At 52.6% G+C, this 16,860-nt stretch overlaps 1 protein-coding gene across 4 annotated transcripts in view; it reads right to left on the reverse strand.

Annotated features, from left to right (window-relative positions):
* VDR (vitamin D receptor) overlaps nucleotides 1–16,610 on the reverse strand; it is a 53,884-nt gene extending 37,274 nt beyond the window's left edge. For 2 of the 4 annotated variants that reach the window (XM_008513613.2, XM_008513612.2), the window contains exons 1-2: nucleotides 16,522–16,610; nucleotides 15,255–15,348 (exon numbers count right to left, since the gene is read on the reverse strand). The gene's annotated coding sequence lies outside the window, so the exon portion shown is untranslated. The remainder of the gene's footprint in view (nucleotides 1–15,254; nucleotides 15,349–16,521) is intronic. The other 2 variants (XM_008513614.2, XM_008513615.2) reach the window with 1 other exon arrangement.
* Nucleotides 16,611–16,860: the final 250 nt, after the last annotated feature.

The following is a 16,860-nucleotide window of genomic DNA, read 5'->3' on the forward strand; positions in this document are numbered from 1 at the left end:
TGCTGCTGGCCTCAGTTTAACTCCGTCACATTCACTGGACCCTCCTCGGAGTCCTGAGGGTGGTAAGGCAGTGACTATGGGAGGACACACAGTGGACAAGACGTCTGACCTCTAAGGTCTTTTCTAACTCTGAAAGTGTGCAACTGCAAGGCCAGAATCCCCATCATGGTGAGGCCTTAAGACCATTCAGAAAGTGAGATTCCCTCACTGAGCTTTCTTCCTGACCCCCTCAGTAACCGGATGAGCCCCAACATAAGGCTGGTGCAGGTGAGGCCCACTCACCCCCAGATGCTAAGGACCAGGAAGGGGATGAGTGATTGCGGCCCCTAATGGGCCCCACGGAGAATGGGAGCCCAGGAGAGGGGACCTCACTCAGCCAGGTTGGGACTAGAGTGATCAAAACTGGGCTTTCAAACTGTTGACATTGGCTCAAAGCTCCTCCTCCTTCTAGAGAGAAACAGAAAGCCAAGTGATTTCCCAGCAGAGAAGGAGAAAATTCTTCTTCCTAAAATTGGCACACACAGAGTCAGCCACATGTGGGGCTCTCCGTGGAGCAGATAGGCGCATGTGTACGCCAGCCACAACTGCACATCGGCTTGCATACGAGCTTCTTTTTCTTGCTGTTTTCACTTCATCATCCTTTCAACTCTGCCCAGAGTTTTAAAACACTGTATGACCTACCTTACTTTTTATTTGTCATCTCTTTATTCTAGTGTAACTTCGGCACAGCAATATCATGGGCAGCTAAGGTGATGCCCTCTCTTCCTTCTCTGCCATCCCCAACATATATCCACATTCTTTTTCCAGAACAGTCTCAGCACTACCTCCCCGAAGAAGCTGAGGACGAATAGAATGGAAAAGAGGGAAAGGGAAGAGGAAAGTGCACTGTATAAATAGAACTTGTAAGGGCAAGTAGTTTGTTCTTGCCCTCATCGTCTCCTCAGCTCCTCCACACACACATATTTCAAATATGGGTGAGAGTGTTGGACAAGATCTCCTGCAGACTACAATGTCCGAAGTCAAACCAACAGATACCAGTGATCTCAGAATATCTCAGGATTGGAAGGAAACTTACCACCACCTAGTCCAATCATCTTAAATCCCTACAATAAGATTCTAGCCAGTTTTCCAGCCTGTCCTTGAATATTTTTCTTGTTGGAGAGCTCTCTCTCACGGCAATCCATTTTCTTTGGATGGATCTATGCTTAGAAAGTTCTTCATTATGCACAGATGAAATAGCCCCTGTAGCTTTCAATCACTGGTCCTAGACCAGCTCTTTGCAGCCATCTAAGACAAAGCTAAGATAAATCTTCTAGGCCATTCCCATAAGGTCTGTGGAGGAGAGGTTGGTGAGGCCACAGCATGGAGGCAACACATAAATGAGAAAAAAGGGCCCATTCCTTATCTGCCAGAAAATTGCCATTAAAAATATAAAAATCTACGATGTCTGTGATGTGAATGAGGTTGCAGGGGAGAAGCAGAGGAAGCTCAGCCTGGGCGACATTGGATTTTCATTTAGACCTGGTAAACTTGCCAGGAATGGTCATGATTCCCACAAGGGCACTAAGGCAGGTGGTGAGTGCAGACAGCATCTGCCTCTGTGGCTTTCTCCTGGAAAGAGCAGTTTCCAGCCCCTGAAAAGGGCTCTGTGGAAGAGCACTGGGTGGCTGTATGAGCTCCACCAAGGCTGCCTGCCTCCTCCGTGTTCAGTTCAGTTGTTTCCAGGGGAGGCTGGCCCCCAGCACTGCAGCTCTAAGAACACCCGTGAGGTGTACCCAACTATTTAACTACCGACCGAACCATGGGAAATTAAGTAGCAGATGACCCAACAGTTGCAGGAGGGAGTTTACCCCTGAAGGTGCCTCTTAATTAACCCTTCGGTGACTGGACATCACCTTTGAGAACCTGATAAAGGTCATGGACTGACACCGCATACAATGTCAAAGTTAGTGGGTCACTCCATTGAAACCAGGCTACAAACTCCCACTCTACGGGCCATTCACCAAGATTCTTTCTTGGTTGACTGTCCTGTCACTCTAGGGAGCACGGGCAGCTTCTTGGAGCTGAGCAGAACCCAGAGGCAGGAACCCACAAGGCCCCAGGCAGTGGGGCAGGAGATACACAGCTTACTTAGATATATTTCCACTTCTTATCGACAACAATTATTCCTGCAAGCTGCTTTTTTTTCCAGTGGAAACTCTGCCCTCAGCTTTGTCGACAAGATTTCTGGGTTGATTACTGCTCTCCAGGTAACAGGCAGGCCATGCCCTGTCACTGCCAGAAAGCGTGGGCAGCGACAGTGGCTGATGAAGCAGAGGGAACCCGCCCATTCACAAGCTGCAGCCCAATCTCTCTGGTTTTACAGCTGAAGAAATCGAGGCCATCAGAGAGGAAGTGACTCGTCCAAGGGCACACAACAAGGGAGAACGCTTCTCCACCGCCACCCTGGCCCAGTCCCAAGACTTCTCCTCACCAGCTTGCACAGCTTCCAGGGGGACAGAGCTGGAGAGAAAACGGGCCATGGGAGGAGGGGGGAATTTCCTTCTTCAGAGGAGGGGAGTTGTGGCGAGGCCACGCAGGAGGCTCTGATGTAGATTACAGTGGGATCACCCAACAGTGACTTCATCCTTACAAGCAATTCAGAGAAACAAAGAGGTGGGTGAGGGTTACTGACTCACTCCTGCCTGACCCACTCCAGCTCCCGGCTCCAGACTCCATGGCCTAAAGAGATGGACAAGGTCTCAAGACCATCAGGGAGTATTTTGGAGGGAAGTGGGATACGCCTGGCCTGCTCTCTCTCCCTCCTCTGGGTGGCTTTCCTGGGATACGAGGATAGGGGTGCTTCCCTAGGGTATCTGCTACAGCCCACAGTTGATGGGACATGGAGGTTCCTTGTCCAGTGACTTGGAGACCAAGGAATAGAAACTGAGGCAGCCCAAAGGGACAGCACCAAGAATACAGAGAGAGCGGGTATAGCCCAACTCTGGGGAGACCTGAGCTCCTGCTATTGCTGTTGCAGCCAGTTTCTAAGTGGGATTTTCAAAAAAACCCGATGGCCTCAGGACGACAGGAGAGAGCTCCTTCTTTCTCCCAAGTGTCTGCCAAGCCCAGTTTTCACTGCCCCTGGGGGCCTCTCTCAGGCTAAGCGTCTTTCTTAGGGCTGAGCCCCCAGCCCAAGTCCACAGAGGCCCGAGTCCATCTCTGCTCAGACACATGGCTTTGAGGCCCACCTCACCCCAGGCCACCATGGCCAGCCTTCCTTACCTTATTTTCCTTCTGGGACCAACATGATCTCTGAATCACTCAGACTCTTCCTGTACTGAAAGGTCGTACCCCACCCAGGTCCTGCCACCTCCAAGATATTGGGGATCATTGGCATCAGATCCCTTGCTGACCTCCACAACCACCTTGGCCAGACTCACACCCTTGGCTACCTAACTACCATCCAGCTTCCTCCAAAGCCCACCTGCGTCCTCATCTACAAAGAGGAACATGATGGTGCCTGGGTCACAGGGCTGCTTGGGGACCAAGATCTCTGCGTAGCACTCAGCTCGGTGCCCTGCACACGGTAGCTTTATAGAAGTTACCTCTCATTGTAAGGGTTGTAACTGTTGTTAGTACAACTCTCGGAGAGTTCGAGGCCTGGTAGACGAGAAGACTGGCAGGTCCCAGAGAGGAGCCGTGGAGGGCAGGAAGCCTGCCTTCTGTCCCAAATGCTCCACCCCAAACAAACATTGTCCAGAAACCCACATTTCTGCTGAACTGGGGAAAAACTGACAACCCCACTCATTGGCTGTGGCTTCCAAAAACTAGCTGCTCCAGATGGGGAGGAATGGGTCAGTCGAATCTCTCCCCAACAGCAAAGAAGCTGAGTCACACATCTGGACATTTCGTCTGCAAGGAAGATAAGGGCCGCGGCTCCCAAGGAGACACTGATTACTAACCCCTTCTGCTCATCATCCTTCCTTTCCCCTCTAACCTAGCACCATCTCTCTCCTACCTCCTCTGTCATCTAGTGCTTGTCACCCATCTGTCACGCATCTGTTCTTCCCGTAGCGGGACCTGAAACTCAGCAGCCCCGTGATACCCCCTGTCCGTTATCAGGGCAACCTCACCCCACTCCCGCCCACCAGCACATGCAGCAGAAGGCAGAGAGCTGGGAAAGGCTGAGGTGGGGGGCCTGGGGATTGGAGCTAGGAGTAGCAGTGAGGGCTGCCCTGGCAGGAGGGTGGCCTGCTGTGGCCCCTAACCCCAATACTGGGCTGGCTCTGACTCAGTGGGCCTGGATTTCTGGTTGCTCCCACCTCTTGGAGGCCTTGGAAGGCCATTCACTTATCCTAGGATAGACTCTGAGGCCTGTGTCAGAATCAGTGAAGGATCCCCAGGTCCTCTGAGATGGGCAGGGCTAGGATAAGTCTCTACCAGGCAGTTCCAGTCCCAAAAGGAGCTGACTGACGCAAAGACATCCTCTCAATCTTCTGGGTAATCAGTGAGGAGGTGGACACTTCTCACATATTCATGAAGTTCTCAGGGCCTGGCCAAGAGGGCAGGTTCCATTCTCCTTGGAGGGCAGAGCAGTCACCCCAAGGTGACACCGGCTGCACCTCTGTTCCTGATTAGAATGATTTCCCCCCAAGAGCTTTTCCAGAGATTCTGTTTGGTCAGGGTTCCAGCCATCCTTCTGTATAGATTTCTTCTCGGGGACTCCCTTGGAGTGCCCGGGAGGCTGCAGCATTTCTTCTTGGCCTCACACTGTGGTGGGCATTCGTTCTGGCCTCTGATACCTTATCTTTCATGGTTATCCTTGCCTGGTTTTAAGCACTTTCTACTACATGGCAAGCCCTGTACTAGATGTCAGAGACACAATGGTGAGCAAGACATAGACCCTGCCCTCTTGAAGCTTACAGTCTACTGGGGAAGACAGAGAGGAATGTACAGCTGGGTACAATCTGTGCTATGATGCAAGTAAGCACAGGTGTGACGGGAGCGCATGGGAGGGCAGGCAACCGGCCTGTGTCAGTGAGCCAGAGCAGGCCCTTCAGAGGAGGGCACTTCTCACCCTTTCAACTGAGACAAGAAGGATGGTAATTTAATATGACAGTGGTAAGAAGGGTGATGAGGATTCCAAGCAGATAACAGCATGTGTGCAAAGGCTACAACGCAAAAGGGAAAGGGCATGTCGGAGGCAGAGAAACTAGTCCCAATGGCTGGAGAGAGAGGGGCACCAGGAAGAGATGAGCCAAAGGATCGTACTCATTTCAAAGACCTGTTTGGGGTATCAGTCTTTCCAGGGCAGCCAGATATGGTTGCTGGGCACGGGGAGAGCTGAGTTACCACGCAGCCAACAGATCCCTAGACCTGCCTCCACTGTCCACTCGGCTCTCTGCTCTTTCCCAGTCAACAAGGTCACTTCCTTGTTGCCAGGAATCGCTCTAAGGAAGGGTATCAACCACAAACGTGTCGTTTGTGAAACAATGGTCACAAACAACCTGCACTGTGGACATGTGTGGGAAGTCCCCTACACGTGTGGGCACATGCCAGCCCAAACCCTGAGTATGGACGTCACACTCACAGCTGGCTGTCGTAACACAAGCCCAGCCTTCCCCTTGGAGCTATAATTGAAGATAATCTTCTTGTTTCAACATTTCAGGCCAAAACGTCCTAATCCGTCTGGAAGATTCTTCCTTAGGGCCACAAAGTGGTAGGAAATAGCTGCCTTTGTCCCAACCCATGAGCCTTCTCCAAACTCCAAGCCTCCTCCTTCAGCCCCACCCTTTGGCCACCTTCCTCCTCCTGGTTTTTCCTTGGTATCCAGGGGCAAAGGAGGAACAGATTTGATGCACAGAGCAGCTTTCAGTGCTGCCTCAGAGCACAGGAGGAGCCACACCAGAGTCTCCAGAGGAACCACCTCTTTCCCTCCCCAGCAGTCAGCTGAGGCTCTTCCCAGGGCTGCCGTGAGCCAGGCCTGCTGCCCACCTGGGCATGCGCACCAGGCAACAGAATTTCTCCTCCCTTCACTCAACACTCTTCCCAGCAGAGGCAAACATCCCCAGAGAAGGAATCTGATGGCCCAGCTCAGAGCCTGTGCTCAGTTAAATGAGCTGTGAGTGAAACTGCTCCAGCTGGCTGGGCAGGCTCCCCTCTGTCTGCTGGAGTGGCTGCCAGTCAGTCAGGTGGCCCAGTGGGCAGCATTCTAGCGGAGGAGGCTGGTGGCTGTGGCCCATCACTGCCCCTGGGGGGAGGTGGCAGCCCCTCCCCCTGCTGCTCCCCATCCCAACTTCTCCCAGAACTCCCCATGACCTGAAGAACAGCTCTGCAGCCAGGCTCTTCAGGAGCCCAGGATTGAAGTTTAACAGACACGAAATAATTCCCTCTAGGGAGCTATTTTCTGCCCAGCTTTGGGAACAATAGCTCAGGGTGGCAGGCGGCGGGGGTAGGCATGGGGAGGAGGCTGTCCACCCATCACTTGAGGGCCTTTCCCATGCCCACTCTGCATCCCCCAGGAGCAGGATTTTCAGGGAGGTGGGCACCTCAGTCGGGGGCTCTGCAGCCGCCAGGTGCAGAGTGAGGGCAGCACGTAAGGGAAGGCCTGGGGGAGCTGGGGGCTCCCTGCACCCTGGGTTTCAACGCTCCATGGCCACTGCTCTCTTGTGGAATGGAGGAAAGAAGAGGAAGAGAACACTGCTACTTTATAAAGCCTCAAAGAGGGGGTTCTACACACGTTTGCCTGTCTCCCAAGACTGTTGTAGCAGCTGAGATAAAATAAAGTGTGTCATAAAAATTGTCACCGTCCATCAAAGTGTTAGTTATTAGTTTACTATTATTCCCTGGGTATTTAAGAGGAGGAGGAGGACTAAACGCAGGCATCAAGTACAAGGCTGCGAGAAAGCGTTTTGAAGTATTACGTGCAGCGTGGTCCTCCCTCTGGCAGCACGAGGTCCTCACAGCCCGGGAGAGCCCAGGGCACCGGGCGGGTTTCATTTCATGCGTGATAAGCATCATTCATCACTGACTAAGTCCAGTCCCCAAATTCCACTCTTTCTTTGCCTAGAGACCCTTTCCTGGACTGTTAGCTTCCTTTTGATTTCTCTACCCAGAACTTACTAATATCTATGGGAAATTATCTGACGGGGAAGACAGAGTGAGGGAGGAAGGAGGGAGCGAGGAAGGGAGGGCCGGAAGGAGGAGAGAGGGGGATAATGATATTCATGGAATATGGTTAGACTGAAAGATTTCATTATAGCTCTCCAGAAAGAAACACCCTGCATGGTAAAGTATTATCACTTGCTGGGAGGGGTACCCGTGGAGAGTGATCCTTCCTGCCTTTAGTAAGGAATTCTACATAAACATAACAGTCACCTGTTAAAGGAAAGAAACTGCCAGAAGACACACTGGAAGCCTGTGGCCCCACCTAACCACAGATGTGTTCTGTTTGCCATCCCACCCTCCCCAGTGATTATAAATTTTTTAATTAGTTGTCAATGTTTAAAAAAAAATAGAGATTTCACTTTTGAAAAAACTCTGGACGTCCAGCTTCCTATAAAAAGGAAGTGGATCATCTGACCACAGTGGGCTGCAGTGCCAGTGGCAACCCTGCCGGTCTGAGGCAGGGCTGCCCCTCTATGCCAAGCCTGTGCCCTCTGGTCCATCCCACCAGGGTCTGCATCCCTCCAGCCTCACTCATTACCCACCCAGCCCTGGTTCCCGGAAGCAGCCCAGCGACAGCAGAGCCCTGTGGCCAGGGAGACGTGGTTAAGAGAATGGGCTCTGTAGGCAGCCTGCCTGGGTGCCAACCCTGGCTTCCCTCCCTGCCAGCTGTGGGACCAGAACCAATGACCTGAGCTCTCTATGCTTCTGTTTCCTTGCCTGTAAAATGAGAAAAATAACAATACCTACCCTAAAGGCCCATGAGGATTAAATAAGATAATGCATACGAAGTGCTTAGCATGGTGCTGGGCTTGTGGCATCTGCTCAGGAAACATTACTGCTTGTTTTTGTGCACCGTTGGTTCAACAACTGGGAAGAATTCATCTGAGTTGCAGCTCAGCTTTTTTTTGTTTTTTGGTGAGGAAGATTGGCCCTGAGCTAACATCTGTTGCCAATCTTCCTCTTTTTGCTTGAGGAAGATTGTTGCTGAGCTAACATCTGTGCCAATCTTCCTCTATTTTGTATGAGGGACACCACCACAGCATGGTTTGATGAGCGGCGTATAGGTCCACACCCAGGATCTGAACCCGTGAACCCCCGGCCGCCAAAGCAGAGCACGTGAACTTAACCACTATGCCACCAGGCCAGCCCCCAGCTCAGCTTTTTAAGAGATGTTTTAGCCACACAAGGAAATTACCCTTCAACTTTCCTTTCTAGCTCAGGGACCCAGCCTGCCTACAGACATATTTCTATCCAATAACATCTATTGAGCACATCTGTGATGTGTTAGGTATCATGTTGAGTGGTGACACTTCACAGAAGTGATTCAGACCTGTTCTCAGGGGCTCACCATACAGTGGGTGAAAGGACAACTGAAGAGTCACAACACTGTCAGCTGGAGATAAGGACGAAGACCTCCCCTCCTGGGCCCATCCCAGCCATCCAGGAGCCTGGCATTCAAGGAGGAACCAGGAGTCTGTCTGACTCTTCTTCTAGGCTCCAAACCTTTCTAGAGCTTTACTAAGAGACATCCACTGGTGAGTTAGCTCCTTTTCACCTCCAGTTTCTCAGGCTGCATACTTGATTCTTCCACCGCACACAGGTTAACATAATTCCATTTCAACAAAGCCCATCAGATCGCAAATGGAGTCCATTATAATGGAATTTTACCTGAGGCAGACCATGCCCCCACTTCTTAACAGCATGGCACCCAAGATGTCAATGTGCTTGCCAAATAGGCTGGGCAGAAGTATCTTCCCGCCCCTGGCAGAAGTCCGGAAATTCAGAGCCATTTGGAACAAAGAACTCTGCCCCGAAGGTGTTTTCCAGCATCGTCCTGGCCAGCCTGGAACTGTCCCATTCACCCTCCACCGACACCACCTGCTGCCTCTTTTCCAGCCCTCCTCAGACAGGAAGGGGAGGGGAGGAAGCCTGAGCTGGGCGCAGGTGAAGATGGAACGTATATTCTGGACTTAGAAAGACCTGGATTTAAGTTCTGGTTCTGGCTTAGGAACTTGATGGCTTTGGGCAAGAAATTTAGCCTCTTAACCTCTTTCAATCTCAGTTTCCTCTTCAATAAGATGGAAATAACGATACTACCTACCTCATAAGATTATTGAGAGGCATACATGAGAAAATGCATGGAAAACATTTAACTCAGCTCCTGGAATGTAGAAGTTATAATAACCATTGGTTTATTATGATTGTCAGCTATTATATGATACGTTAGCCTGGCAAGGGTCAAAGTTTGGTGTAGAGAAAGACATTGGGGCAGAGTTGGGTGTGAGGGGTAGGTGGGGCCCTGCCACGGAGCTCAGCATGGTCATGGTGACCAAGATGAGGCCCAGGGCAGAGGCGCTCGCCTGTCCCTGGAGCTAGGAGGCACAGACTAGATGGGTAATTATAGGATTGCGGGCTGGGGTGGCCCATGCAGCTGCTCAGCCAGCCACATTCTTTTGTCCTGTGGGTGGCTGGGTGGGTGGGCAGCTGGCTGTTTATGTGGCTGCCAGGACATGGGCTATATCTAACACTTCTTTTCCCTAGCAGCCCCAGGCAGAGTGTTCAACCCTCGGAAGGGAAAGGGATTCTCTGTGGGCATCCTGTTCCTTTCCACACGGTGCCTCCTCTGTTCTCTCCACCCCAATCCTCCAGCCATCCCCTGCTTCTCAGACTGGACAAGTCAGAGGGTCAAAGAACAACGCCAGGCTCTGAACGATTGGTCAATGGAGACTGTTAAACTTCGATTCACCTCCCTTGGAGCCTTTAAACAATCAAGAAGCCCTGGACAGACGTACATCCCATCACTGGCCGTGGCCCCATGTGCTTTGACTAGCTGGCACACACATGGTTCTGGGACTTTCAAGTCCTTTCCTCAAAATCAATACCCAGGGAAAATATACATCCCTTCCAATCCACTGGGCAAAAATACAATTCAGTGGGTATTGATTGAGCATCTAGAACATGCTCAGTGCTGACACCAGGCTTGTGGCTGAACTGAACAGAAAGCCACGGGTGGGGGAAGACGTGTTGCCAGGGGCTCCCTCACCCACTGCTGGTGGAAATCCAGTGAGGAAGGGCGTCAACTGCCCCAGGAGACCCTGCACAGAGTCTCAGAGTCAGGCTGTGGTGTGTGCGGGGCCACCTATACAGAACACATCAGACAGGTGCACACATAAGCCAGAAACCAGGTCCTTACGTGGAGGATGTGCAGTTGTTAGAGCAGAAAGTGACTTTAGAAACTCATCTGGTACAACTTGCTCATTTTAGAAATGAAGCCTAGATCTACTGAACGACTGTCTGCATATGCTTTTCAAGGGCCTCCTTCGTGCCAGGCCTTTGACTTACATCATCTCTAATCCTCAGACAGCTCTGCAAGGGAGTTATTATTGCCCCCAGTTTACACATAGGGAAGCTGAGATTCAGACAGATGAAGAAACTTGCCCAAGGCCACAAGCTAAAAAGTGACAAAGCCACGATTTGAACCCAACTGTGTCTAACTCAAACCCTGTGTTTCTCCTATTCCACCAGGCTGCTAGCACAGCTTCCAACGGCACTACCTAAGATTCAAGTCCTATCCCAAGGAACCCTGGAAACCACAGCTGAGGGACAAGTCAGCCGAGGGACAGGCTGAGCATTTTCTCCTCCTCCTACCTCTGTCTCAGAGCTCTGGCACTTGGAGTGGCTTGTATGGCCAAGTCCAACACCAGCAAGCAGGGTAGAGCAGTGGTCACGGGCTGACCTTACTGCCACGGGCAGGTCACTACATCTCGTTAACCCTTGATTTCCTCTATACATGCTGGAGAGAATCCCAGTAACTTACTCCAAAGAGAGGCTGGGAAGATTATGAAGACAATTGATGAGCACAGCGCCTGGCAGAGGCTCCCAGTAGAGGCTAGAGTCTGTTTCTTCTTCCAGGTGGACTGGGCTCAGGAGGGTTCCATAAGGAGTAGCCAGGAGGGGAAAATGTAAGCACGGTGAGAAGAGCTCCAGCTGGCCAATGAGATCGTGGCCTTTTCTTTCTTGGTGCACTTTGCACATAGCAGGTTATCAATAAAGTGGCTTGTTTGAAACTGAAAGAGTGTTTCTTATTTGCCTTCCAGACCATTCAAGCCTTCTTTGATGCCATGCCATCTCTCTGCACAGAGCTACCTCTCTCGGGTTCTTGTCTATTTTTACCCAAGTAAGGTACCCAAGACTGCCGGAGAGGCACCAAGGCCTGAGGGTGGTGGCAGAGGGAGCCTCCTTCTGAGATGCCACTGTGCCCAGAGTAATCTGTGGCAAACTGAGCTTGCTCCCAGGTCAACTTGTTCAAACTAGTTAGTACATCTAACCCTAAAGCTCACAAACATTTACTGCAGTCCTATTATATGCACTGATGGTCTAGTGGTTAAGATTCCGTGCTCTCACTGCTGCGGCCTGGGTTTCTTTCCTGGTCAGGGAACTACAACACCTGCCTGTCGGTTGTCATCCTGTGGCAGCTGGGTGTTGCTGTGATGCTGAAAGCTATGTCACCAGTATTTCAAATACCATCAGGTTCACCCATGGTGGACAGGTTTCAGCAGAGCTTCCAGACTAGAAAGACTAGGAAGAAGGACCTAGCCATGCACTTCTGGAAAAACTGGCCATGGACACCTTATGAATAGCAGCCGAGCATTGTCTGATATAGCGCCGGAAGGTGAGAGGATGGTGCAAAAAGACTGGGCAGGGTTCCGCTCTGCTGTACTCAGGGGCTCTGGGAGTCAGAATCAACTAGACAGCACTAACAACGACAACAAAAATTATGTGCCAGGCATGGCCCTGAATGCCCTGTGGCTGCCCATACACGCAGAGGTGGTAGGGTTCCACAGAGGTTAAGACAGACCCAAGTGTGAGTCCTGACTCTCCCACTCACCAGCTGTGTCACCTTGGCACATTGCTCAACCTCACTGAACCTCAGTTTCCCATGTGTAAAAGGAACATAACAGTCGCTCCTGTCTCACAAGGTTGTGGCAGGTCTGGGAGGCCGTGCATGCCATGTACCTAGCATGGCACCTGGTACAACTGAGCTGTGCACTCAGTGAGTAGCTGTTCCTGGAGCTACAACTCCAGTGCCAGCAGGTGGCACACACAGGATGTGTCACCAGCAAAGCCTTGGGCCTCCTGGGTGCCCCACAGTGCCTGGAATGTCACACCTTGCATAACATCTCAAAGCTTCAACCTGTCATCAGAAGGCCAGTCAGAGGCAGCAGCTTCCCAGGAACCAGCTGCCGGGTCCTGCCCAGACTCCACTTTCCCACTGGTGCAGCTGCCCACGCCCTGCTCAGGACCAGACTCTCCCCTGCGCAGAATGGGGACTTTGTGTGGCATCTGGTTCTGGGAACACTGCTTGGTCTATTCCTTGGCACGGGACCTGCAGGGCAGGTTTGCAAAAGCATGACACACACTCCAACTCCAAGCGCCTGCTGCTTCTGCCTATGGCTCCTGCCATTTACCGACCAGCCAGCCCCTCCTTCCTCTGCCAGCCCAGGGGGTCTTTCCCCTTCCCCCTCACCACAAGTCTCTTCAAAAGGTGAGACTTCCTAAGGGGTCTTCACCTGCCCTTTTCATTTGTTGGTGATGAGAATGACTTCCTTCCTGCCAGAGCAGACAGAGTCACTATGCAGTCATTAAGGAGACTCCAGGCCCCACGCCCAATGCCCATCACTCACACCAGACCTCTGGGGACGCTGTAGGGAGCCGGCCCTGAGCATCTGGACCAAGAGGACCAACGATTCAGAACAGGGGGGGTAGTTTCTCTTCCACATGTCACCACGGCAGGATGCAGTTGCTGCCACCAATGCCTGTAGCTTGAGTTGAGCAAGAACAGTCTGTCCCCACCCTGGACCATTTCCCCAACAGTCCGACCAGACTGGAGAGTCAGACTCCAGTGTCCAAGGGAACTGACCACATCTGCTGCTAAGAAGCTTCTCTCTGGCTCTGATCTCCACTTTGCTTACCATTTTCCAGGAACCTGATTACAAGTGACCTGTGCCCTTTTTCCACATGGCAAGATTTGACTACCTTGCCCTTCCTGGTTGTTTACCCGCTTTAGAGCTGGACTTTCCTGTGGGGTGGGGTGGCCTCCAGACGTCTGGGAAGCTGGATGGACAAAATGAAGAGGCTGCAGACATGGGGAAGAGGGAAGAGGAAGCACAAGGCTACAGCTTGGCTCGGATATGAACCCCAATTCCCCCAGGGGCAGCTGAAGGGGAGCTGGCAGGCCTTCCTGTCCCTGTTGGAGGTAGGGGTGGGGCAGAAAAACCAAAGGCGAGGCCAGTCACAAGTCAAAGGTGAAGGGAAGTCACCCGAACAGTAGGCTGGGTTCTGGGAGAGGTGGCTGGAAGCAGTGCTGCCCTCAGGGAAAAGACTGGAATTAGCTGACAAGGCCAGGGAGTAGGCTCGGGCATCGAGGCCGCCCTCAGAATTAAGCTACCGCCATCTTCCCCTCATCCTTAAGCACTTACCCGTCTTTTTCTCATTAAACCCACACCCACCCATCTTCCCCTCATCGCTGTGACTTCCCCTGGGTTTGGAGTGGTGTTCAGTAGAATGACTGAATGTTCCAGCTTGCCCTGGACAGTTTTGGTTTATTTCTAACGTCCTAACATAACTATAAATAGCACCTCCTATCACTCTTAAAAGTATCCCAGTTTGGACAATAAATTAGATGGTCACTCTCTAGCCCATCCAGGAGGGCAGTGACACAGGAGAGGGACACAAAGGAACCAGAGGAAAGCATAACTAGAAACAAGGCCACAGAGGTTCAGAGCAACAGCCAGCGGCTGCTGCCCAGCTGGATCCTCTCAGAACTGGACAGCAGTGGAGAGAGAGCCCGAGAGTGCTGCCCATTCTGGGGCTCAGACCGTCTCGGGGAAGAGGCATGGTCTGGTGGGTTCTGCTTCCTGTCAGCCTCAGAGGGCCTTGCACCAAGCTGGGCACACAAGAGGCTCCTAATCGAATCCTGTTGTTTCCTGACCTCCCTCTCCCTGCATCCAAAACAGACTTGAAGCAGTGTCAATGGAAAGCTAGAGTCCTAGAATCATCCTGTCCAGCAACAAACCGGGAGACTTCCAGGTGCTCCTGACTCTGGCTTTCTGGCCACTAGAACCCAGCGAAGCAACAGCAGGTGTCTAGCAGAGGTTCCAGAGGCAGAGCTCGGCCAGGAGGTCACTGCCCCCAGAGGATGTGGGGTAAATCTGAACAACCGGGACTTCCTCCCCTGTCTTGGATAGCCAGTTGGTCTGGCCCACTGGGCCCCAGGACTTCCTCCAAACATGGAGGACAGTGGCTTTGGACACTGGCTATTTGTTCTGGGAGTGGAGGGTGGGGGTCCAGGAAGTCCTCTTGGTGCTTCCTCTGGGCCTTAGTTTCAAAAAGAGGATCAGTTCTGAGGTTGAGTAGGGGGAGAAGATTGAGAAACCATAAACGCAAATCACCAGGGCACCCCAAACAGCACCAGACTTTCCACAATATTGTACAAATAAAGAGTGATGGCCTTGGCTGAAGAGCCGTGAGGGTCGGGAAAGCTTCCTAACTCCCACTTCCTTATCCCACTCTCCAGCTCTTCCTTTACCCTGGAAAAGGTCCAAGTTGTGGCTGATCAGGGTCCAGCCAAACCGAAGCCATGGGACCCAGCCAGGGCACAGACTGAGAATTCCCCAGCTTTTTACAATTTGAGTCAGCCCCACAGCCTGTTGTGGATTCTTCACAAATGGGTCTAGAGAGGCCACTGAATGGAGGGCAATCAGCTCGAGGGCCCCCATTGCTGCTCAAGGATCTAAAGCCCCCAAAACAAAGGCCAGAGAGAAATCTGCAGTCTTACTACCCCCTGGTCTGGCTGCATTTCAGTCCTGACACCATTCCAGAAGGATCCACAATCCCCTCCAGCACTTGGACAGGGACTGGTTGAGGAAGGTCCCCCAACACATCACACAACACTCTCAGTTCACAGAGTTGAGGATCCAGGGTCCAGATAATCCATTTTCACCTTAGCAAACCACCCCCACTTCCTAGCCTGGGTTAAAACCTTCTTTGCCAACACCATGGCTTCCCTAGTCCCAGGACCCTCCCGATTTCTTGTGCACACCTACCTCACTAACAGACACGGGCGGCTAACAAGATCACTAGGCAGAAATGGAACGAGGGGCTGGAAAAGTCTGCAGCGCTGGGATACACCTCCTGATCCTGGGGAAGGATAAGAGATGTGGATTTACCACAAAGCCACGGTCTCTTCACACTCAACCCCTTCTGGAATCATACCACAGCCATCCCATAATCATTGCTGTGTTGGGTATCCCCTTCAGGAGTGGCCACTACTGGCCACAAGGAAGACAGTCTTCCAGCAGGGAGCTGAAGCAGAGCTGAACTCTGCCCAGGAGAGCTTCTGCAATGCTCAGAAAATGCCTGCCCAAGTGCTTGCCTGGGCTCTGGCCCCTCTGGCTGCAACTGAGCCCAGACAGGAGGCTGACTCACTCACCACATGGAGGAGGAGGAAGAGGAGGAGGAGAAGGAGGAGGAGGAGATTCGGGAAGGGCCTGGGCTCAGAGACCCAGGGCTGTCCCTGGCCAGGCAGCCTGGGTCTCAACCTCAGTGGTCCATGGGGGGAGGGGGGCAGTGTCCACTGCTCCCTCAAGACCACACGCTGTTCCCTCCTAGATACTTCAACTGAATCCTCCTCACCCACCACCCACAAAGGCAGGGCCCCTCATCCCCCAAACAGAAACTACTCCCTGAGCCCCCTCCTCACTCAGGTGCTTGTCCCCGAGTTCCCCTGGACATCTAGGGACAGGCTCTCTTGAAAAAAATCAATCCAGTGCACTAGGGCCAACTAGGTCTAAAATCACTGGTGATTAAGAAAAAAAAAAGTCAAGAAAAGAAAAAAACTCTACTTAAAAGATCCAACTCCACCATCTCGGGTGACCACCTGTGGGTCCTACGAAATAATAGGGCTACACACACTCCATCCCCAAGGAGATCTTAGCACCATCGACAGCCAATTCCTTCCTTTCTCTTCCTCCGCTCCATGCCAGGGCGACCCGACAGAGGAAGGAAATAAATGCTTCTTGTTGCCCAAGTGCTGAGAACTGTGCTAGTGGAGCACTTCTGCGTTAGGCAGCCTGAGCATCGAGGAGGTCGCTGCTCCCCTCGCTAGCCTGGCTCGAACTTCAGCTTTTTCTCAGACCTCAGTGTCCCCTCGGTGCCATGGCGCGACAGCCCGGATCTCAGTCGCCAAGTTCGCTCCTGCGACTTAGACGCTAGCGCTTGCACCGGGCTCTCAGGCCCACTAGCCCCGATGCCCCCACCCCGGGCCTAATCCCGAGCCTGGGACCCCCTTCCCCGCCGCTCCGGGGTCCGCACCTGGTCCGGCAAGTGGGCACGCTGCTCCGCGCTCCCGGCGCCTCTGGCTCGGCTGCTGCCTTTTGACAAGCAGAGACAGCCCAGCACCTGGCCCCGCCCCTCGCAAGGACCCGCCCCTGGACCCGACCCGCCCCCGGGCCCCGCCCCCAGGTCCAGTCCTCGCTTGCCCGAAGCTCCCTCCGCGCTGCTACCACCTTGACTTGGAATCAACCACCCCACCGTCGCCTGGAGTCTGTGCCCAGTGTGGTCCTCCACGGCTGCCGTTCGTAGCGCACGGCAGGCTTCTGCCCTCCGTGCATGAGAATTTTCCATGGTTATGTGTCCAGATCCACGCTTCTG

This window comes from Equus przewalskii, chromosome 5, assembly GCF_037783145.1.
Source record: "Equus przewalskii isolate Varuska chromosome 5, EquPr2, whole genome shotgun sequence".
NCBI lineage: Eukaryota > Metazoa > Chordata > Mammalia > Perissodactyla > Equidae > Equus > Equus przewalskii.